The sequence below is a fragment of the Phalacrocorax carbo genome, chromosome 4 (genome assembly GCF_963921805.1).
Source record: "Phalacrocorax carbo chromosome 4, bPhaCar2.1, whole genome shotgun sequence".
NCBI lineage: Eukaryota > Metazoa > Chordata > Aves > Suliformes > Phalacrocoracidae > Phalacrocorax > Phalacrocorax carbo.
The window spans coordinates 78,483,662-78,505,067 of record NC_087516.1 but is presented as its reverse complement, the minus strand read 5'-3'; positions in this window follow the sequence as shown (position 1 = coordinate 78,505,067).

The following is a 21,406-nucleotide window of genomic DNA, read 5'->3' as shown; positions in this document are numbered from 1 at the left end:
TAAATTCTGGACCCAGTCTGTTTTTCAGGCTATTTGGTGAATAGCTTTTAGGGAAATAAGGACAGCATGTACAATCTATCTGTGAAAAGCCAGATCAAATTTACACTATTTATATGAAATGAATCATGAATCACAAAGCAGTTTTTGCATTCGTAAAGCAAGCAGGATTTTGCCCCCAATACAAGAAAAACGATTGATGCATGTAAGACTTGGGGAACTGATAAAGCTTGACAGTAGCATTTTAACAATGTTGCTCTACAAAGGGTTTACAAGGTTATAAGAGACTCAGTATTATCCCTTTTCATGGTTACATTTTCATTCTTCTTTGGGAAGTTCTTAAATACATCGTAAAGAAAGAAATCATAAGCCAGATTCACAGCTTAATGTAACTCCCTTGACTTCAGTAATTTGCAACAGATTAAAAAATCTCATGACACAAGCAAACAGTCATTGGTTTTGTATGACGTTTTACCCTCCAGAGAATATACTTTGGGTTTCTTGAAATGGCCTAGATTTTCTGGTACGTTCATCAACATTTAAGAGAGTTTAAAATGACTGCAGTGTGGCAGACTGCTCCATTACTGAATGTGAGTCTGGTGGAATTAATATTTGGTGTAATGAGTAATCTTAAATTCAGAAAGGAAAGCGGATGTTTCCAGGCCAGTATCCGCTTTTCCTCGAATTGAACATAAGTGCTTTTACATTGTTCACTGGATATATTATTGGATTTTTAAAGTCTTGTGTTGCTGCTGAGCCAGAAACAGCACTCAATATGCCGTAAATTGTTTGGTATTTGTTCACACATTTTCAGTCCTATAAAAGGACTCAAGTATTTTATATTCAAAACAAAATGACCTCAGGAGTGTTTGTGTGCACCCATGCCCAAGTTGTTTGTGGTTTTGGGCTTTTTTTTTTTTCCCAGAGAAAGAACATATTGTGTCACGGTACAGTCCAAATACAGCTGGAAGGTACAATAGAAGTGACACACGTTTAGAAAAGAGGGTGTTGATAAACCCCTAGCTATTACTAATACCTAGGTCTATTTTCATCTTTAAAATAAAGCAAAACATGAGGATAATTTGTCTATATAGTGCAGAGGTTCATGACTTATTTTTTGCCCACAAATAAAGAAACCTAAGGAAAGATATGCTAATTGCTGGAAAAATAATTTTGTATATTGTAAACAATTTTCAGCAGGCTGTAGAGAAGCAGAATTTGTCCAAGGCAAAAAAAAAAAAAGGAAAATAAGAAGCTTTACAGTATTCAGAATCAGAATAATAGATGCACTGGTGAGTTTTCCCAGCATGGACAACCTCATGGGACTCTGGCAGTTACAAAACAGCCGCCACTTTTCAATATTATTAAGAATTTGCTAAGCCACCTTAGTTTTAATCAGTCACTTCCTGTTATTAATAGATGCACTTGAGTTTAATCTCAGAAAATCAGTAATTTTTGGAAAACAAGATTCAACATAAAGTCAGCTATGCTCAACTCTATGGTATTTCTAATAATTTTTTCTAACAGAAAAGCTTATAAGCATAAACGGCACATAGCATTTTTGATCAGATGCTCATCAGCTACTCTGATTTTCAGGTCTGTTCAAGACAGTTAATATTTAGTTAAATGCAAATCTCTCACCTATTTAGCTTATATATTGGAACACAGAGCTTAAATTGAAGCTCCCTGGTGAATTACTTGCATGCACAAAAGAACAGTCTCAGACACCATTTTTTTAAAAGACAAGAAACGATCAGAAAACTTCTCCAGTTTCCAAGAAATTCCCCACTATGGTTCCACATAATTTCATGTCTTATGTGAAAGTTCAAAATTATTTTCTCCACTATTTCTGTGGAGCTCTCCACCATTCTTTACTTCTTATGACAGTTTAAAACTCCAAGAGATTTTCCATGTGGTAGTAAAATAAAATAAAAAGGTCAGTGTAGAAGTGGATAAATTTACCTACTGAATAAGAATGCCCCAAGGACAAAATGCAGTTCAAAGAAACAGCAAGATCACATAAACAAGGCAACAAAAATCCTTTGACCATGTGGAGCAACTAGTTATGGATCCCATAACTAGCAGTGTTCCCCAGGGGTCTGTGCTGGGTCCAGTCCTGTTTAATATATTCGTCAATGACCTGGATGATGGGATAGAGTGTAACCTCAGCAAGTTCGCTGATGATACCAAGCTGGGAGGAGTGGCTGATACACCAGAAGGCTGTGCTGCCATCCAGTGAGACCTGGACAGGCTGGAGAGCTGGGCGGAGGGGAACCTGATGGAATTCAAGAAGAGCAAGTGCAAGGTCCTGCCCCTGGGGAGGAACAACCCCCCCCCCACCAGTACAGGCTGGGGGTGACCTGCTGGAAAGCGGCTCTGTTGAGAAAGACCTGAGAGTGCTGGTGGACAACAAAGTGACCCTGAGCCAGCAACATGCCCTTGTGGCCAAGGCGGCCAACAGTATCCTGGGGTGTATTAAAAGGAGAGTGGCCAGCAGGGCGAGGGAGGTTATCCTCCCCCTCTACTCTACCCTAGTGAGGCCCCATCTGGAGTACTGGGTGCAGTTTTGGGCCCCCCAGTTTAAGAAGGACAGGGAACTGCTTGAGCAAGTCCAGCAGAGAGCTACCAAGATGATCAGGGGACTGGAGCATCTCCCTTATGAGGAAAGGCTGAGAGACCTGGGTTTGTTCAGCCTGGAGAAGACTGAGGGGGGATCTTATCAATGCTTAGAAATATCTGAAGGGTGGGTGCCAGGAGGATGGGACTGGACTCTTTTCAGTGGTGCCCAACGACAGGACAAGGGGCAACGGGCACAAGGTGGAACACATGAACTTCCACTTAATTAGGAGAAAAAAATCCTTCCCTGTGCGGGTGCCAGAGCAGGGGCACAGGCTGCCCAGGGAGGCTGTGGAGTCCCTTCCCTGGGGACATTCACACCCCTCCTGGACGCATCCCTGTGCCCCCTGCTCTGGGTGCGCCTGCTCAAGCAGGGGGTTGGACAAGATGATCTCCAGAGGTCCCTTGCAACCCCTGCCATTCTGGATTCTGTGAAAATCCTGATCCCAGCTAAGTCAATGGCAGCTTTACCAATTTACCACTTATGTCAGCAGGGCAAGGATTTCACCTCACATAGATATGTGCAGGACCACAAAATACAACTGGTCATGAATTCACAAGCACTGAACTGGTGTCAGTAGCTCTGTAGTATTTTGAAGCCTGTAGTATTAAAAATGTAATTGACAAAACAATAAGGCATCAATCAGATTTTCTAACATCATCTTCTGTTAGGAACTTGCTCTTTTCAATTTGCAGAAGTATGGATAATTATCTCATTTGGGACACTTTTGAGGTTCAAGTTACTCTCTTGGCCCCCTGTGTAATCAATGTGGAGAGGCATTCTTAAAAAGAAATTAACTCCATCCCCAAATAAATGCCTAAAATAGGTGGACTGGATGGCAAGTCTACAGGATGTTCAGACATATTAGGATCAGAGAGTTTCTGACAGTGTGGAGAGTGCTGGAAGATGGGTGATTATACATCTCCCTCTCTGTCTACATATACATGTATCTCTTCAGTATGAGTATTGCAAAATCTTTGGCATATAAATGATTTTTTAAAAAGGCTGAAGCTATTAGGGGAAGTGAAATTTCAATTTTGGTCACATTAGGATAAGTACATGGTTAAGTTATAAGCAACTCTTCATTAAGCTAGATAGTAAAATAAAAAGGCAACTTAGCAAACAAAGAAATGGAATACATGCCTCTGTTTCTGGACCTGAGGTGATTTTTGTGTTATAGTATATCCTGGTACAATGAACTCTGAGAGGACATAATAGCTCTGAAACCATGCTGCCTGAGCATGCAATGCCAGCTCAGTCTCACAAGCCATATAATCATGGTAATGCAGTGCTGCACCTCAGTTTGCCCCTCAATTAGCCAGACTTGATCTCATATAAGAAATAAAGTCCCAGGACCCCAGACACATACTTGTGTCACTCCAAACTCATCTAGGTTTGCAAAGGTCAGATTGGATAGTTCTGTACTTGTGATATGGATCATCAACAAACCAGATAATCCGTCCAAGGACAGCGAAGAAATGATTGTTGTTATTTTGGTAGGCATAAAGATCTTGAACTTTAGGTAGACAGTTTTTTCAAAATCCACATGAAGGTTTTTCAAAGGAACAGATGATTACTCATCTCTTCCTGTGTTTTAATAAGCTGCTGTTTACCCTCGCAGAATTTGATACAGATCACTGTGTTTTGGATCTGTATTACCAGAGTTAGATGTGACTCCTCTCTATTTAACCTCCAATGAATAGCAGTACAGATACAGGTTTGGATGGCAGCTGGTAGATGTTTGGATAGATAACATTCAGACAGTAGCAACGGCAGCTTTATTTTTCCTGGTGACCTTTATAAAAGTTTCTATTCCTTTGAAAGCTCTGCCATACTCTGTGTACCAGAGGGCAGAGAACGTTAAAGTGCTTTAGGACTAAGTTCACAACTACAGCGAGGATTAAGGGCATTTCCAAGGCACATTGTAACTTCTTCCCCCAGATATTAATTTGACTGTTTGTGTCTTACTTTGATATTTATTACTTTCCTGTTTTAAATTTGTCATTAATCATGATCTCCCTTTCAGACACTATACTGTGTATGAGATGCATTATAATTTTTGACAAAGTATATATACCTCCTGTAAAGCATAGTTAAGCCAAACAGGCAGTGCATTATAATGAACATTCACCTACATATGCACAGGATGATCACAGACCGCGTTAGAGGTGAGATAGGCAGAGAGTGAGAGGGAGAAAAATCCCCAATAAATCCTCTGTTAACAGAGAAGCAGAAAGATACTTTAATGAGACTGTGGGAATTGGTAGGTTTCCATGCTTCTATTTCACCTCTGCATTTTAGGGCCTGATGCAATCTCTGGAACACCTGACTCTGGTCCCTCTCACACAATGTCTAGCACAAACAGAAAGACAGAAGGACAGAAAGACAGCTGAGGGAGTACAAGAAAACAGAGCTGAGACAAGTTAGTAGGCAGCAGTGCTAAGCAGTATTCTAAACAGACTTGCTATTTCTTGATGTCTTTCTGCCATTGGAGACTTCATGCCCTGACCAAGTCACACTGGCATATCACGCCAGTAAAAAAATAAAATCAAAGAGACTATATTTATTTTTTTATCCTCTTTTATGAAAGAGCTAAGTAGATTAGCATGTTATGGACCCTCAGCAATGTGAAGACCCTATGCAATCCTGTACTTAGCTGCAATAACTAAACTGCCTGGTGAATTTCATTTATTTTCTGCTAAAAGATGGTCAATTTGTCACTAAACACTTCAAACTTAATATAGAATATTATCATGTTCCTTCTCTCTCAAGTTTTCCCAAAACTTGAGCTGTATTGTTTGGTTGGCTAGGCTGTAGCTCTTAGATGCTTCTGTTTCCTTAGTTGATGAAGACACAGATGAGTCTGACACAAAATTTAGCTGGCTGAATTGCTAAGTCAGTATCCATTTAGAGTAATATCTAAAATTACCTGCAAATCTTCCTTACCAGTGAAATCTAATCTTTGTTAATGGCTAAGGAAGGGGAAGATCCTGAAGTACACAACTACTCACAAACCAATGGCCTTTTTCAAAACTCAAATTCCTCACGAAATGCTTGGTGTATTCTTTCTGTGTCCAACTTTCAAGCCCAAAACAAGATAAGCACTTTAATTAAGTCTAGTGCTGCCCAACAGAGGGCAATGGTACACAAACCATATAAGCTGATATACTGTATGTTCTCCCTGATAAGGCCTCTATTTCAATAGAGGAGATATGGTACAGTTAAAGGAGATCAGTCTGGACACCAGACACCATATGATGTAATTATCAGCTAGCCCACATATGCTGCAGCAGAAGTGGAACTCAAATGTCATAAAACTTCACAGTTTGAGCTAAATGAGACGATACAGGAAGTATTCATACAGCACTATTTAATGACTACCATAGAGATACTAGCTAATTATTCCTGACCTCACGGTCATGGGGTGGATAGAGGTCATTACCTCATTTAACAAATGGAAGAAAATATGACAATGAAAGAACATGTGAATTGCCCAGGGCTTTTGAGACAATGGTAACAACGGACTTCAATGCAGGCATTCCTGGCTCTTACCTTCACCTATAACTCCCTTTCTATTTATAGTAGTAGTGCATACTTAACAACCAGCACAATTACATTCTTACAGCTCAGACAAGAAATAGGAAGGAAGCTCCAAATCCTTTGAAGAAACCATCTAGTAATTCAAGAGACTGATCACGTTATGGCAGAGTCTGTCAGACAAAATTCACCAAATTCTATGACAGAGAATGTAAGGCTTTGGAGTTGTTTACTGATAGTAACCATAGCAGATGAATAGGGATTAACCTCGAAGGGCAGTAGAGGGATTAGTGAAAAAAGTCAGAAGAAATAAAAGGGAAGTCTGCATTTGTCTTATCGTAATGGAAGTACCTGACCGCTCCCATCACACTCTAGTCTCACTTAAAGTCTACAATAAAGCAAAGAAACCCCATCCAAACTAACAGAATCTTTCGGTTTCCCCATGAGCCACTGCCAAATCATCACTGGCAATGTCTTCCGTCTTAAATAATTAAGACTCAGATAGTCTTGATGATGTTTGTTACTAAGGAGCCCATGGGTTTTTGTATCTTTCCTAACAGTAGCGTAAAACATATGCTCAGCTGCTACCAAGGTGCTCAACTGTGCCACTAAACTAAAGGGAAAAGAATAGAACAGCCATATTCAAAGGCACCAAAGGAAGGCACATTTATGTCAGGAATCTCTTCCATTAACATGGAGAGAAGGTGACATACATGAAAAATTATGTCACTGTAGACGGTGTAAGAGTTTCTTTTGTGACTCCTTGAAAACAGCTTTAATAAGAAGTTGCATGATTAATTTAAAAATGAGTAAGTAAAACTTGTCAAACTTGCCACTTCTTTCTCAACAAAGTGGAGTTAACAGTTGATCTGCCTCTAAGCAGGAGGCATAATAATAAATGTAGATAAAATCAGTTTGCTGGCAGAGTATTTTTATAAGTAAAAAGCTTAAAGAAAAAAAATCTGTTCTAATGAATTAGCAATGCCAATTCCTGGAAACAGAAATCCTCTGGAAAAAAAAGAGCCAGAAAGTACATGAATGAAAAACAACACACCCATTGCTAATGAATCTTCCTTAAAAGCCTCAGGATAGCTAACAAACGTATGTAAGTTTATGGGAATAGATGTCCATAAGCTCCAGCCACTACAGACACAATATAAAATATCGGCCATTTCCATTCAAGATACTAAGAGTAAGTAGCACAACATAGACTGGAGAAAGAGAAGGAAGTTGGCATAATTAAAATGCATTATGTGGGCTGTCAAAAATCACAAAGGCTTTGTGCTTCCAGGTTCCTTTCCATGTATGACCAAGTTATCTTCCACTTCCAAATAGGATAATGACAGTATTATACAGCTGTTTCTCTTATTTTCATTTCTGTTTATCTTAATTTCATTTCTAACAGTAAATACAACACAGGGAAAAAAGCAAAAAAGTTGTATCATTGCTCATCCATGCCTCTTCTTTCCTACGGCTACAGATCATGGGTGTTTGCTCTAAATCAAATATCATAGCATCAAGATAAATATTTCCTTCAGAAAAAAAAGTCAGCCTTTGTATTTATGTATATATTACATTACATTACATTATACATACTATACTATATTATAAATTTTTTTTTCTCCTAGTGAAATGACATTGAAGAATAGCATCTGTCAGAGTTCAGATGAAAGGGAGTCCACATTCTGGGGAAATAAGCTTTACACTCTTACTTCTTTATTCAAAAAAGCCCTAAGTCCTGTGCGAGTGACTTTTATTCTTGCAGTGTGTTTTTCAAGTGGGTTGGAAATACAAAGACAACTTGACGTTCCAGACCTTTGCATTCAATAGTTTCTTGTTCCTTTTAGTTCTGTTCACTATCCTAAGCAGAAGGGGAATTTGGAAAAGTAAATAATCTGCAAATGCTGGCAGTTTCTATTTGATTTGACGGATAAGCTTTATCTGAATTAAGGCATATACAAGTGTTGGTACAGCAAGTGTTATTCCACTGGGCACAATGCCCACATTCAGTGTAGCTAAAGTAATGGAGAAATCACTCAGTAAAGTAAAACACACAAGTACAATTCCACGATGCATTCCCATGTAGTGTAAGGAGTTTTAATTCCACATCTGTAGGATATCAAGACTGAGAATGGAAAATATCTGTGGCATGGTTGGGCTCTTGTAAAGTGGAAAATATGAGATGGTAGGAGTTTTGTTTTCTGTTAATCATCTAAGAAGCCCATTAGTCGAGGAATGTTTCTAAACTAAGTGAATTTGTGAAGAAAGAAATGAAAGCAACATCATTAAGAGGGAATAAAGCATGTTTCCAGAGTGAAATATTCCTTCTCCTATTTTAAAATATTTCTTTTTGCAGCCATCTGTGCAAAGATGGAACTCTGGATCAAAATTTGGCCTTTGATTCTCAGTGCTTAAGAGGTATGTACTTGAATTCATGATTATTTGAACGCAGTAAATAACTTTTTATAAAAAAAATTAAAGGGGCAGACTGGTCATGGTGCAATCTGGATATAGTAATCCAGCAATTATTACTTCCAGTGCTGATGCTCATACTTGATAAAGAATAGTATTGTACACCTTCCAAAGATACTGTAAAATACATACATACTACGGCAATCTGCTCCCTGGGGGATCTTTTGTGCATGACTAATAACAGCTAAAGGAAAAAATTGAATAAATGCCAGGAATTAATCACAAACTTAGAAATTAGCCCGAAACAACTGCACTGTAGGATAGTAGGTGTGCTTTACACAATGAAAACTACTGCAATACTTTGCACTTTATAGGGATCAATTGAAAGGTATATTTGAGGGGTATAATGTAGTAACACTTCTTCAGTTGTGATGTGTTACAGTTTTGAAGTTTATACTTGCTTAAGCTAATGATATGGTATTTAATTTCATGTAGCGAGGTCAGGCGTTGACAAGCAGAGCCTTTTAAAGTTGTTTGGGAACAATGTTAAAACTTTTGAAAGACAAGGTCATGACACATCCTGATGACACAGCGACAAAGAAATGGTACTTCTAATTCAGTGCTTTTAGGCTAACTTTGCAAAAGGAACATCTGCTCAACTACAGGTTTTCTACGTTTCAGCCATGAAGTACTCCAATTAACTTAAAAGTTAATGGGATCACTGGAAAATACTCAAACACTGGAAATGACACAAAATACAACAGCAACATCATCAGTACCATTTAGTGAAAATTCACTAAAGATGGTCGCTAATGATTTGCACCACTAACTGAGTGCGGAAATTGGTTCCCTCTGTGTGAGATAGGAAAAAAAAAAAGAGCCCAAATATGAAATTTGATAGAATTTTTTTTTAATAGTGACAATAGTGTTGAATCTTTTTCAAGTTGGGCTTTAGTTTCTGAAAGAAGAATCTCCATTTTCACACAGAGACCGCTTTAGTGGTGGGCAAAGGCATATCTTTTTCCTCAGCAAAGTTAACTGTGACAAGAAAGAAACTCTTAAACTTCTTTGATAACGAAAACACCAAATGGAAAACAAGTTCAGCCAGACTATAACTTCAAAAATGGGGTCTACATCTTATTTCTGATTCTGGAAAAAAAAAAAACCAACACAAAAACAACAGACCACACTTCTCTGCTAATACTGAGTCTGCCTATGCAAAAACACCTTGGGAAGAACCTTCACAAATGCCAGAGGCAGGCTCAGAGCTTTAGAAGTGACACCTTACTAGTCAGTAGTCATACTGCTACTTTATTAAAAAGTCTCTGAAATCTTTTAAAACACATTCAGGTGTCCTTGCTTCACAAGCCTGGATGTTAACTGACACTTAACACCTATAACATCAGCAAATACTGCATGGCTGCAAAAGGAACATCACTTGCTTTGGTCTTATGATTGTCAGCTGAAGATGACCAGAAAGTTTATAATTAAGACTTCTTAATTTCTGCTGCCTCCACTATGTAAGGATTTCATTTCTCACCACAAAATTGAAGAGGTCAGCAGAAAAGCTTGATTCTTAAGCACTTCATTGTCCGAATGAAATTAACCTCTTTTGCCCTAAAACTTCCGGTCTTTTTTTGTATTGTATATTTATTTTCCAAAATAAAACATGTGCTCTTCCACAAGACCAATGTAAATTCATCTCTCTTCAGAGGCCAAATAAGAAACTCATTTTCCATGTACAACTAATCCTGAATTAATTTCTTACGTATACTTTAAAAGAAAATTCAACCTGTTCTGAGGGTGAATTTTCCTCAGATCTCCGTGCTGAGGAAACTGACCTCTAGATATAGGATCTGTTCCCTGAGGATCATCAGCAACCAGCCTTGCTATCTCAGTCTTCCCAATTAATGTCCTGAATAAAAAGAAATAGACAGTTACTAAAAAATGTTGGTACAAGTTTGTGATTTTGTAACCAGTAATCTCTTTCAAAAGTCCTTTTGCCCAGTATCACACTGTGAAGTCTAAAAATAACCTAGCCTCTATGTTTGCAGTGTTGGATAAGTCACTAAATCAATGTTCAAAGCATGTAAATAAAAGTGACTTACTTTTCAGAAGCGCTGAGACCCAAAACCAGTAAAATGAATAAATGCCCATCATGTCTTCAAATCAGCCCACTGTTTTTTACCCCAAATATGGTACTGCATATGTAATTTTAGACATCTAGGTTTTAAATGTGTTCTAAAACCAGTCTCAACAGAGTCGGTTACAATCTTAAACGGGAATTTAGAGGCCTGCTGGTTTTTCCCAGTTGCATAGGTGCTTTCTAGAAAGCATTGCGTTTCCAGACGAGGTGTTTTCAGGTGTAGGTATGACACAATAGGCTGTAGGAATCAGTATTACATTTAAGACCCAGCTGCAGGTCTCCCTGCAATGAATGCACTCAGTTTCCATTGACATTCAAAGAAGCTATGCATGTGCTAAAGGGGAAATCTTATTTGGCAAGTGACACTACCACACAGCATTGCAATCCACTGAGTGCAGAGACAAATCCTGGTTTCATACTTTTGCAGTAGCAAAGCCTCCATTAGCTGACACTCCCTTCCCTGAACCAATCGTGTATATATACTTGTTTTGATTTAAATCTGTTCCTGTGCAGGAAGGCCAGCAGAGGGTAATTTATTTTCACAGCAAAAGATGAGCAGCTATAATGATTAATGGGAACATATTTTTCATAACACTGGGATACTAAAAAGAGAAAGAAATGTGGGACAAGTTATGTAATATGTACTTACTGAAATATGCTGCATGTCTCTGAAAGGAGATGTGAGCCTGCTCTCTGAAGTGAACAGGAGCTTTGCCTCTGAGGGAGACCTCACAGGCTTTAAATCACAAATTATTTCCCCTAATTTATTCTAATTTACAGTAATATTCTTGTGAGTATAGCATTAGGGATCTGTTAAGGAAGAAGAATTAAAAACCACTGCACCCAATACCAGAATATCCACTGCATGACATACTCCCACTTTATAAAGAGCAGTATGATCTGTGGCACTTAGGCCTAAAACTCAGTGATACCAGTGAGTGCAAGAGCTGCCTTGCCCAAAACGACCCAGGATAAAGCAAGGTTAACACAGTTGCCCTGTGTCAGGACTGAAGGTTCCTCCAGACTTTGAGGCATTAGTCTGAATCACTTACAAATAGCAACTGCACCCAGACGAACAAGCGTCTTGGCAAGAAACCACTGTTACCTAAGATGACGTTTCTCTTGGAACTGTGCTAAAGTTTCCAGGACAGAATCACTTCAGTTCAAGGGATTATAACACATGTTCACAACACTTTTTCCTCTGGGCAGCAGGAATATCATATAATTTCTCCATTTTTCATAGGATTAGGTGCCTGGTCATAGGCACTCGTGCACATCTGCATCAAGGAAACAGCGTTTTTAGCTCAGGTCTATACTGGGGTCACCTTTCAAACCTGTATTACAGCCTACGCAGGGACTTAAGAAAGGGATGGCAAATTATCCTAGTCCTTTCTACTGCAGCTGCAGCTCAGCAAGATGAACAGCCTCTAGAGGGGTGATGTTCTTCATCCTTCCTCTGTCATGGCAGCATGGAAAGAGAGGCTTCAACACTGTGACTCCAGCGAGGGACTGTGGGAGCACAGGCAGGCTGGTAAGGCGAAAGCTGTCTCTCTCAGTGACTCAGCAGTTGCAGATTGTTTCACTGCTGCATGAAGGAGGGAATTGGAGGCACCGTGCTTGCGGATAACACAGCTCTTGTTTGTCCCTGAAGCCTGTAGCAAAGTTACAGTGTAAATGCCATTTAGGGGATGCAGGCAGTGTCATGAGCTTGGAGAGAAGTCGTGTATCTCCATGGAAATTGGACAGCGCTAGACGTATTGGATGCCTGTTCCCTCACCACACACAAGTTACCTCCCAGGCTGGAGGAGACAGAACTTGAACCTACAGCTTAACCTTCTGCACCTCGCAAGTTTAACCCCTTCGTCACTGGCAGTAAGCATCAACAGCAGAAAAACGTTTGGTTTACTAGCCAAGAACAAATTTTAAGTTACATGGCACAGCCTGAAAACCTGCCAGTAAACCTGTTAGTACTTATGTCAGATACTTCCATTACAAAAAAATAACAAGCAACTCCCACAACTCAAAAAGGCCACAAATCCTACTCAAGAAGGCCATAAATCCTACAGATCTACTCTGCTTACAACACAGTGCATCCCCTTGGTGAGATATCTAGCTGACCCTTAACCAGTACAACAGTAGAAAACATTTAGAAAATATTCTTAGAAAGTACATTTGGAAAATACATCAGCTTAATTAAATGAACTTAATTTATTTACTAAATTTATGACATTATTTTCACCCACTTTGTCGTACTGTGCTTGGACATGTTTTAAGGGAAAATAAGGAATATCTCATGAAAAAATAACAAGAATTTCCAGTAGCTGCTATATTAGTTATCATCAGTTCTTCTAGCAGAGTGTTTGCCAATATAAATTGCATTTATGTTTAAGCTGTGTACTTGTGAGATGGCATACCAGGTGGTTGTCAAGCTGCAAGACTGTACTATGATCTGGTTTCCGTATTTCTAGTGCTGGGAAGCATTCGGTCAAGGGTTAATCATAAAACAGATGGAAGAGACATTTTTTATTAACAAAAAAAGAACTTGTTACTTTCCTCAAGGGAAAATAGCATAATGTTTTTCAGTTAATGGTTATAATAAAGTGGATGCTGATACACTCTAGAGCCTTGTGAAAGTTGTAATTAGAAGTTATGTTAGATTATATTCTTCATGTAGACAAAAGAATCTGCCTGGAACATAAATAAACCAAAAGAAGAAGATTCTACTTCAGAAGATGATGACCTCTGGGTACAGTTCATAATTACAGAAGAGGGCATGTTCTCCTTTCTGGGAGAATTCAATTGGCTTAAAAAAACTATATGAATAAAAAATATATCCAAATAAGTTTCTACCCAAGTAAGTTTATCAGTTGGGGAAAAGAATTAGAGCAAGTGATAATGAAACCTGAGATTCTGAAGGAATATTGACATCGGTTGTCAAAGTAGAAGTCCACTGAAGTACCAGGCAAGATGATAAACTGTACCGAGTACCAAACAATGGAGGAACGAACTGCAATAATACTGAACACCTGGTTTTATCAAAATAGCAAAAATGGAGACATCTAGATGTAAGACTACTGACATCACTTTTCTTATAATAAACTACTTTTCCTGCAACAGTTTTACACTATTTGTTTTTCTTTACTGATAGGCTGTACGAGATGGCTTTCCAGCATGCCTTGCTTCTTTTATTTGTATCACCTCTAGTCATCTGTTTATTTTATATCTTACAGAAAACATGCCTGCTTTATATATTTGTTTCAGGAAAAAAGTGTTTTAAATAATTGAAACACAGCAACAATAAAACAGTTACTGTGTTAACCTTCTGTAGAGTGCTTCTTGCTGGATGGCAGTGGTTACCATGAGGTATTAGTATCAGCCACAGAAATGTTTTCACAGCAGGGCTACCTATGGCCGCCAGCCAGGCTGCCTGTTTTTGAAGCAAGTCAAAATGTTGATAACTGTTCTCTTTCTCAAGGGTGGGAAAAAAAGGAAGCACTAAAGTAAGCTTTTCCACCTTATTTGTACTGGTGTTTTTTATACAGGGTGTTTTCCTGCCAACTTTTTCCCAAGAAAACACTTGGCCACCTGATTCCTTTTTTTTTTTTTTTTTTGATTGACTATTTCCTGCCAACACAGTTCCTGTGAGTGCATGCCACAGGCTTCCCACTTAGCCACAACTCCATCTCAACTTCTCTGCCTTTACAATCAGGTGATATTCTCAGGTTGGCAGTTTTTATGTCTAGTTTAAAATTATTTCAGCACAAAAAGCTACATAAGCCATACTTAATAAATACAGGCTTGATATTGCTCATGCTTGGATATAAGAAAGATAGTTTAAATACTCTTTCTTCTGTTCAAATTTGTTTCTAGCTTGCATTTTGTTCTGCAGACTGCCTTTCTGCTGAAGCGTTCTCAAACCTGTGCTTCAACTAGTTGAGTCTTGCTTTGGAACTGTAACCCGCTAGCACTCAGTAGACCAAGCAGGCATAAAATTCAACAGGTGTTTACTGGTAGGATCAGAAGTTTAATTTTCTTTAAACCACAAATTATTTTCTCTACCAATTATACTCAGCTTTGTTTACCAGTGCTTACCATTTTAAGGCTGATGTTTCAAGTGGTGGAATTTTGCTCTCTTTATTTTCAAGAGTTCACACTGTCCTGACTTAAAAACAAACATAGGAACTGTAAACCACATATAAAGCCACTTGCCCTGCTCATAACAAAAGTCTTGTCTTCTCTGAGTTAGTTCAAACCACCAAATTTACAGAAGTTAGAGCAACACTTTAAGCCTGGTGACTGAACTCAGAGTTGGTTGTTGAGAGAAGCTTTTAAAACACTTTTCAGATAAATTTTATCAGACACAGGTTGAGGAACCCTCAGGAGTTGCAGAACAGCTTAATCAGTGGAACCACTTCAAAGTTAGACTGTGAGAGGAGACAACGAACACCTCCGTGGCTGAGTCTGCACTCATGTTGCTGATCATGATGGCAAAGCTATAATGTGGGTGGTAGCCATGCCAGACTTTGCTCCTATTTCTGCTCTCACAAACAGGAGCTGTACTCAGCTGACCTTCCTGGAGACTCCTCTGATTCTCAGTAGTTTAAGGGAGAAAGGAGCCTCATGCAAAGTTTTTGTCATCCGATGGCATTTCAGTGACTGTCTCCTAACTCCTACTGAAAGATACTTGCATAACAAGTACCACCAGCATCGCTGGGTGTAATTGCCAAGCTTGTAGCTGCCTTAACAGATAGAAAATAATTAAATGGATATGAAGAAGGCAAGTATTTTTTCTCTGAGTCAGGACTGACGAAGAGCAGGAAAGCAGAGACAGGACAGCAATGCTGTTAAATTTTCAGGATTTAATTTCAAGTTTCAAAGTTGTTGGGTTTTTTTAATTTCCAGCTCCCACATTCACAACAATCTCAGCCTTAGTTTCTTTTCAGAAAACTGAAGAGACGCCTGAAGTCCATGTCAGACAAAAATTAGTATCTACCTTCCCTGCAATGCAGTAAAAAACATACATTATTTATAAACCATTGTCCAGACTGTGGATCTTAATTCTGAATGGTTGGATTTGTCAATACAAAGCTAGGAAAATAAGTATGAAATCAATCAGCTGATCTAATAGTATCAATGGAGCTCATAAAAATCAGATATATGTTGACATTTGAGTTGGATCTGCATCTTCAAGTACTTTAAAAAACATACTACATAGTTTACCATTACGGAACATATTTTGGACTAAAATTTCCCCTTTAACCTTCAAAAACAAAAGCTCCGAGATACTCCACCAATTTGCATTCTTCAGCAAACCGAAGAAGTTCAACAGCCTGGCAGAATGGTAAGTTTAGAGTCTTTTCGCTGAACTAATTTTTCTTTTGGAATGCTTCCTTTTAAAAGCACAGTACCAGCATCAAAAGCTAATGGAATAGGATTGTCAGATATCCAAATCCCTTAGTGAAGGCATGTAAATAGATTAATTGGATATGGAGAAAGAAGTTAGAATTAAATGCAGTATCAAAAGGTCTTATTTCCAAACAAATATTGACCTGCCAAAGATATATACATGCCATTCAACATTTAAGAAGTGAGGCTTCTCTCTTTATGAGCTCCTTATGCAGGCATAATACATGCTTGTGACACTATGTCAAAATGTAATGTTATAAGTAGTGAGAAGACTGGTGTCCTTTTGATGAAAGAAAGAAATCCAAGCAACATGTCAGCCTCATGGTGCAGTGACCACCCACAGAAATGAGTGAGTTTTCAAATAGTGATCATCAGAAAATGCACATACTAAATTAAAGCTTCCTGGCCAGCTGCTGGCTCTGATTAAGTCTTCAACGGTACAGGACTGTGCATGTAGCCTTAGCTCTTGGGATTAAACCAGGCTCTCAGCTTTGTGTTTTCGTAAAATTACAGACTTTCAACCCTCAAAGACTGGAAATAAAGCATGAAAGTGTGAGCCAACTATAGATGATAAATCTTGAGAGGTCACGCCTAATCAGTTGTTCTTATAGCCCAAAGTACAACCACCCCTGTGGTACTACAGCACCCCGGGGCTGCTGAGGCAACTGTACCATTCGCAGAGAGGAGTAGGGCTGATATTGTGCCTCCGGGAAAAACGAAGCTCTGCTCCATCACCACCTCTGCACAGAAAATGTATTTCTAATATGCCTGTCCTAAATGCAGAAGGGTTCCTCAGCATGGAAGAAATGCTGTTGAAGAAATGTTCCTTGCTTCTTGACCTATTATTATGGATTATTTAACTACAGCCAAATACAGACCACAGTCTCCAATGAGTCACAACTATCAAACCATGCATTTCAATGAGGGGAAGTATTATTTAACATGTGGCAAACTAGGATGATTAAGCCAGCCTGTGAGCCTGTGAGTCTGTGAACAAGGGCTACATTTACCTGTCACCTTCTTTTAGGTCATTTTAGGTTACAGACGAGGCAGTTAAGACAGGAGGGGTTTTGGTTTGGTTTTTTTTTTTTGTAGGCTTTTTTAAAAGCTTTTTTATGTAAATTGTTACTAGATGTGACGTGGCAAATGCAAATCCTACAAAATAAACCATCCCATTTTCTTTAAAAAAACCTTGAGAATACTAAATCATCGAATGTACTCCTATGGATCACAGAAAAACAATGATAGTCTTTGGATCCTGAACAGAAAGACAATACTAACAATATTTTGAAAAGTCTATAAAATACATTATGTATTACTGAATACATTATATCAGTACCTCAAATGTATTGATCTCTTGCCATTCTGTCCAACGTAGCTGCAGAGAAAATACCAATCCAGCACATGATTGAAAACAAAATATTTCATTGTTCAGCTGCAAAAATAATTATATTTTTCCCTAAGGAAAACTTAAAACTGGACATATTCACAAAAGTATGTCTTTCCAAACTTTTCATAGGCAGGAAAATACATGCCAGATAACTCTACAATTTTTTTTTTTATCAATCAAATGAATTTGAATTTAGAAGTGAAAATAGGGAACCCTGTACTGCCCCTGTGAAAATGCAAGAAGTATTTCATGAAAATTTGTAACAATAACAGGTCTTAGTTTCATTTGCAGCGCATGTGGGAGGTTTCGGTTAGCTCAACTTCAGAATTTAAGTAAAAGCAGGATTATAGGTCTATCTTCTCCAGGATTTAACTTTACAAAGACATAACAAACATTCCTACTATTGTCATGAAAACATTCATGCAGTTAGATCATGCGAAATTTTTGAGAAACATGTATGCAGATTTTCCTGGAGATGAGAGAACTGGCAAAGAAAATTATTCAATGTCTTAGAGGCAAAAATACAAGTTGGAAAGACCTGTGACAGAAAATGTGACAGGTCTCTCTAAGATTTTGGTTTAGCAAATGTATTAAAGTACAGGCTGTCTTTAGCAACTTGTTGCTTGACAAATGGAACAAGTTTGTTCCTGATGCCAGCCTTTACTTACTTTCTTTACTTACACATCATCTGACTTTAGCACTAACTAAATGTCCTAAACATAAAACATACATGGAAATCTACTGTCAGGTAAATCTGACTACAACATCTTCCACTTGTCCGTGTTTTAAAAACTTAACTGTTTTATTGTGACTGTTACTGAAATTAAGCCCTGTAAAAAAAAGAGAATGGAACTTTTCTTCCTGCATCCCTTATTTTCACAATGCTTTATTGACCTCTGCATCTATGAGGCCCAGCTTCATTTAAAAGAGCAACTGCTGGCAGTTTACCTCTACCTAATGTATTCTTTGGCTCCAGTCAGGTATTTCACAGTAACAGTTATACCTGCAATAGCTGTCTGAAGCTAGGATGGGTACAGAATACAGAAATGTCAGTGAAGTCATTAACTGAGCAGTGACTTTGTTATTGTGTAGTAACTACAACCTCCTTTTTCACAGACAGATGTATATAATCCGTGAACCTCTTGATTTCACTCACATTGTGAATAAGGCATTACTACATGTATATTAACTTTAATACACTGAATTTGATTGATTTAAATTCATAGCATAAAATTAAGCACATATGGCAGTCACAGACTCGGGATTACTTTAAGCACCTGCTAAGAACTGAGGTATTATTCAGCACTTAAACTGCATCTAGTTTAAGCCTTGTTTGAGAGAACACCACAATAACTCATTCTCTTCCACGTTGAAGAGAAAAAAAAAAGACAGAAAAGAGAGAAAATGAGGGGCAAATGAGTTACAGAAGTGGATGGCTGTATGCAGTTCAGGCTTTTTCCACTTGCTAGCCTGGCCCTGCTTTCTGGTCAGTTATGCAATTCAGAGGAAGCAGTGCGGTGGGAAGGATCCCACAAGGTGCTGGAAAAGACAGTACCAAAAGTTAAAGTCTTTCATGGTCAAACAAAAATGACCTAAAGGAAGAGGACAGGTAAATGTTGTCCTTGCTCGCAGGCTGACTTAACCATCCCAGCTTGCCACTTGCTAAATAATACTTCTCATTGAAGTGCAAGGTTTGATTTTGTTCTGATGTCACATGGTACTGTAATTCTTTCACCTTCCTTAACCTTTACTCATTATTATGGACATTCTATTAGTCATGTATATATTTGAATGATGTTTTAGCAACTTGGTATGTTTTACAAGGCCCTGAACTTCTTTGAGCATTATAAAAGAAAGTAGCATTCACCAGGATCAGTTCTAGTTTTGCCGCTCTGACAGTTAAACATTCTTTATTCCAACTGCAGTGACATACACTTATTTCTATTTCAGTTAATGGCAAAATCTTGACACACCAGTAAGTAGTAAAATAAATTCTAGGGTAGTCATTCTACAAAGTTTTTAAAATATCAACTGCTAAATTATAAAACTTCCAGCTAAAAATATCTGTCAGTGAAGTTTCAGGCTGTGTCATCTGTAAGTTGCTATCACCACTTTTTCTTTGGAATAAAATATACTTTTGAAGTTCAACAATGCAATAAGTGACAACACATAAAATAGTAAATAATTTCCAAATAAACAGAAATACTAAAAACATTCTTAAAACTCTAATCAGAAGCACTTTGCTGTACCACAGATATTGCCAGAAACATTTGGACCTGTGCACAAATATCACAAATAAGCAGGTTGAATTTGCAAAACTTCCAAACATCTCTGAGTTTGTATTCACATTTTTTCCTCAGGGCCACTAAATGCGACATCTGATATTCTTATGGTATTTCCATTATTCAGACATAAAAACATTGCAAACAAAATCAGAGGTGGGTCCTGGATGCATAAGTGAAAGCTTGTGAAAGTCTTAAACACAAACAAAACATATGTGTGTAACTGAAATCTGTGAGCACTGTCCCGTTCTGAAGGCCAAACAGGAGCTCCTGGATTTGCCAAGTGCTGGAAATAAAACTGCAAAAATACAAGCAAAACACTAATCTCACAGGTTAACTGGTGGGATTGTTAAATAATGATTACTCCTATTTAGTGGGGTAACTGTTTTCATGTGTATTATACAAAAATCTAGGCTGAAACTGAAAATTAAAGTCAACAAGTTCATACCCACGCACTGAGGCAGGACCAGTATGTCTAAACTACCTGCTTTTAAAAATTGCTAAGGATGTTCTTTCCACAACACCGCTAAGCGTTCTGGTCCAATGCCAGATACCACCCAAGAAAGAAAGTTCTTAACACATTGTCTATAGTTCTGATATAAAATAAGCTGATTACTTTTTATTTCAAACTTTGTGAATGAGACTGGAGTCTAGATTAAAGACTCATTTTACGCGTGAAGAGATTGCTATCACGACTCACTTCCTTCTTGTCTTTGCTGCGCCAAACAAAATTCTTGCACTCTTTCCTCACAGGTACTACTCCTTAGCATGTTTTGCCTGGATTTTATTCAGTTTTTGATATATTTATATCCTTCTCAAAGATGCTAAAAATATTCCAGCTCCTCAGTGTCAGCAAAATGAGATTATCTTCCTTTTGATATTCTGTTCACAAAGCTCAAAATATTTGCCTTTTTTTGTACTGCACTAGTGACTAATATTTATTTTGTGATTCAATATTATTCTTCTGCCATATTGGTTTTGGCAGCCATTCCTCTCAAGAGCTTGCAGTCATCCAGAAGTAACAGTTGGCTGAATTGTACATGCTGTTTCAATAGTGTAAAAACACAATTTATCTTCCAATGTATTTTTTTTAATTCTATCAAATAATCAGTTAATGGAAATTGGAATAGACTAAACATGGGACCATCCCATTTGGGATGCCTTTTCATATTTCCTCCTGGATCAAAAATTCAGGCTTAAAAACAAGTTCTGTGTCAATCAGTTGAATGCCCACTTCATAATTTCATTTGGATGTGTTTTTACTGAATTGCATTTGATTTTTTTTCTTTCAGCTCACGAAGTTAATTTAACATTTAAGTTCTTCCCTACAGATTGCTGGTAATTCTCCTAGATCGGCATTTAATTGACATTCTCTACTTCGTTACTGCAGTTGTTAATGAAAATACTGAGTAGCATGGACCCTTGACAGACTCTCTTGCAATCCCACTTGACAGCTTGGTGGTGAAAGACTGAGAATAATCTTAGCCTTTAGTTTAATAGGTAAGACTGAACAAAGCCTTTGACCGTGCCTGCTGGTGCTGTCCGAAGTGGCTGATCCAAGCACATAAACTAGGAAATAATTACCAATGAGTAACAGCAGCAGGTAAATTCTGAGAGCG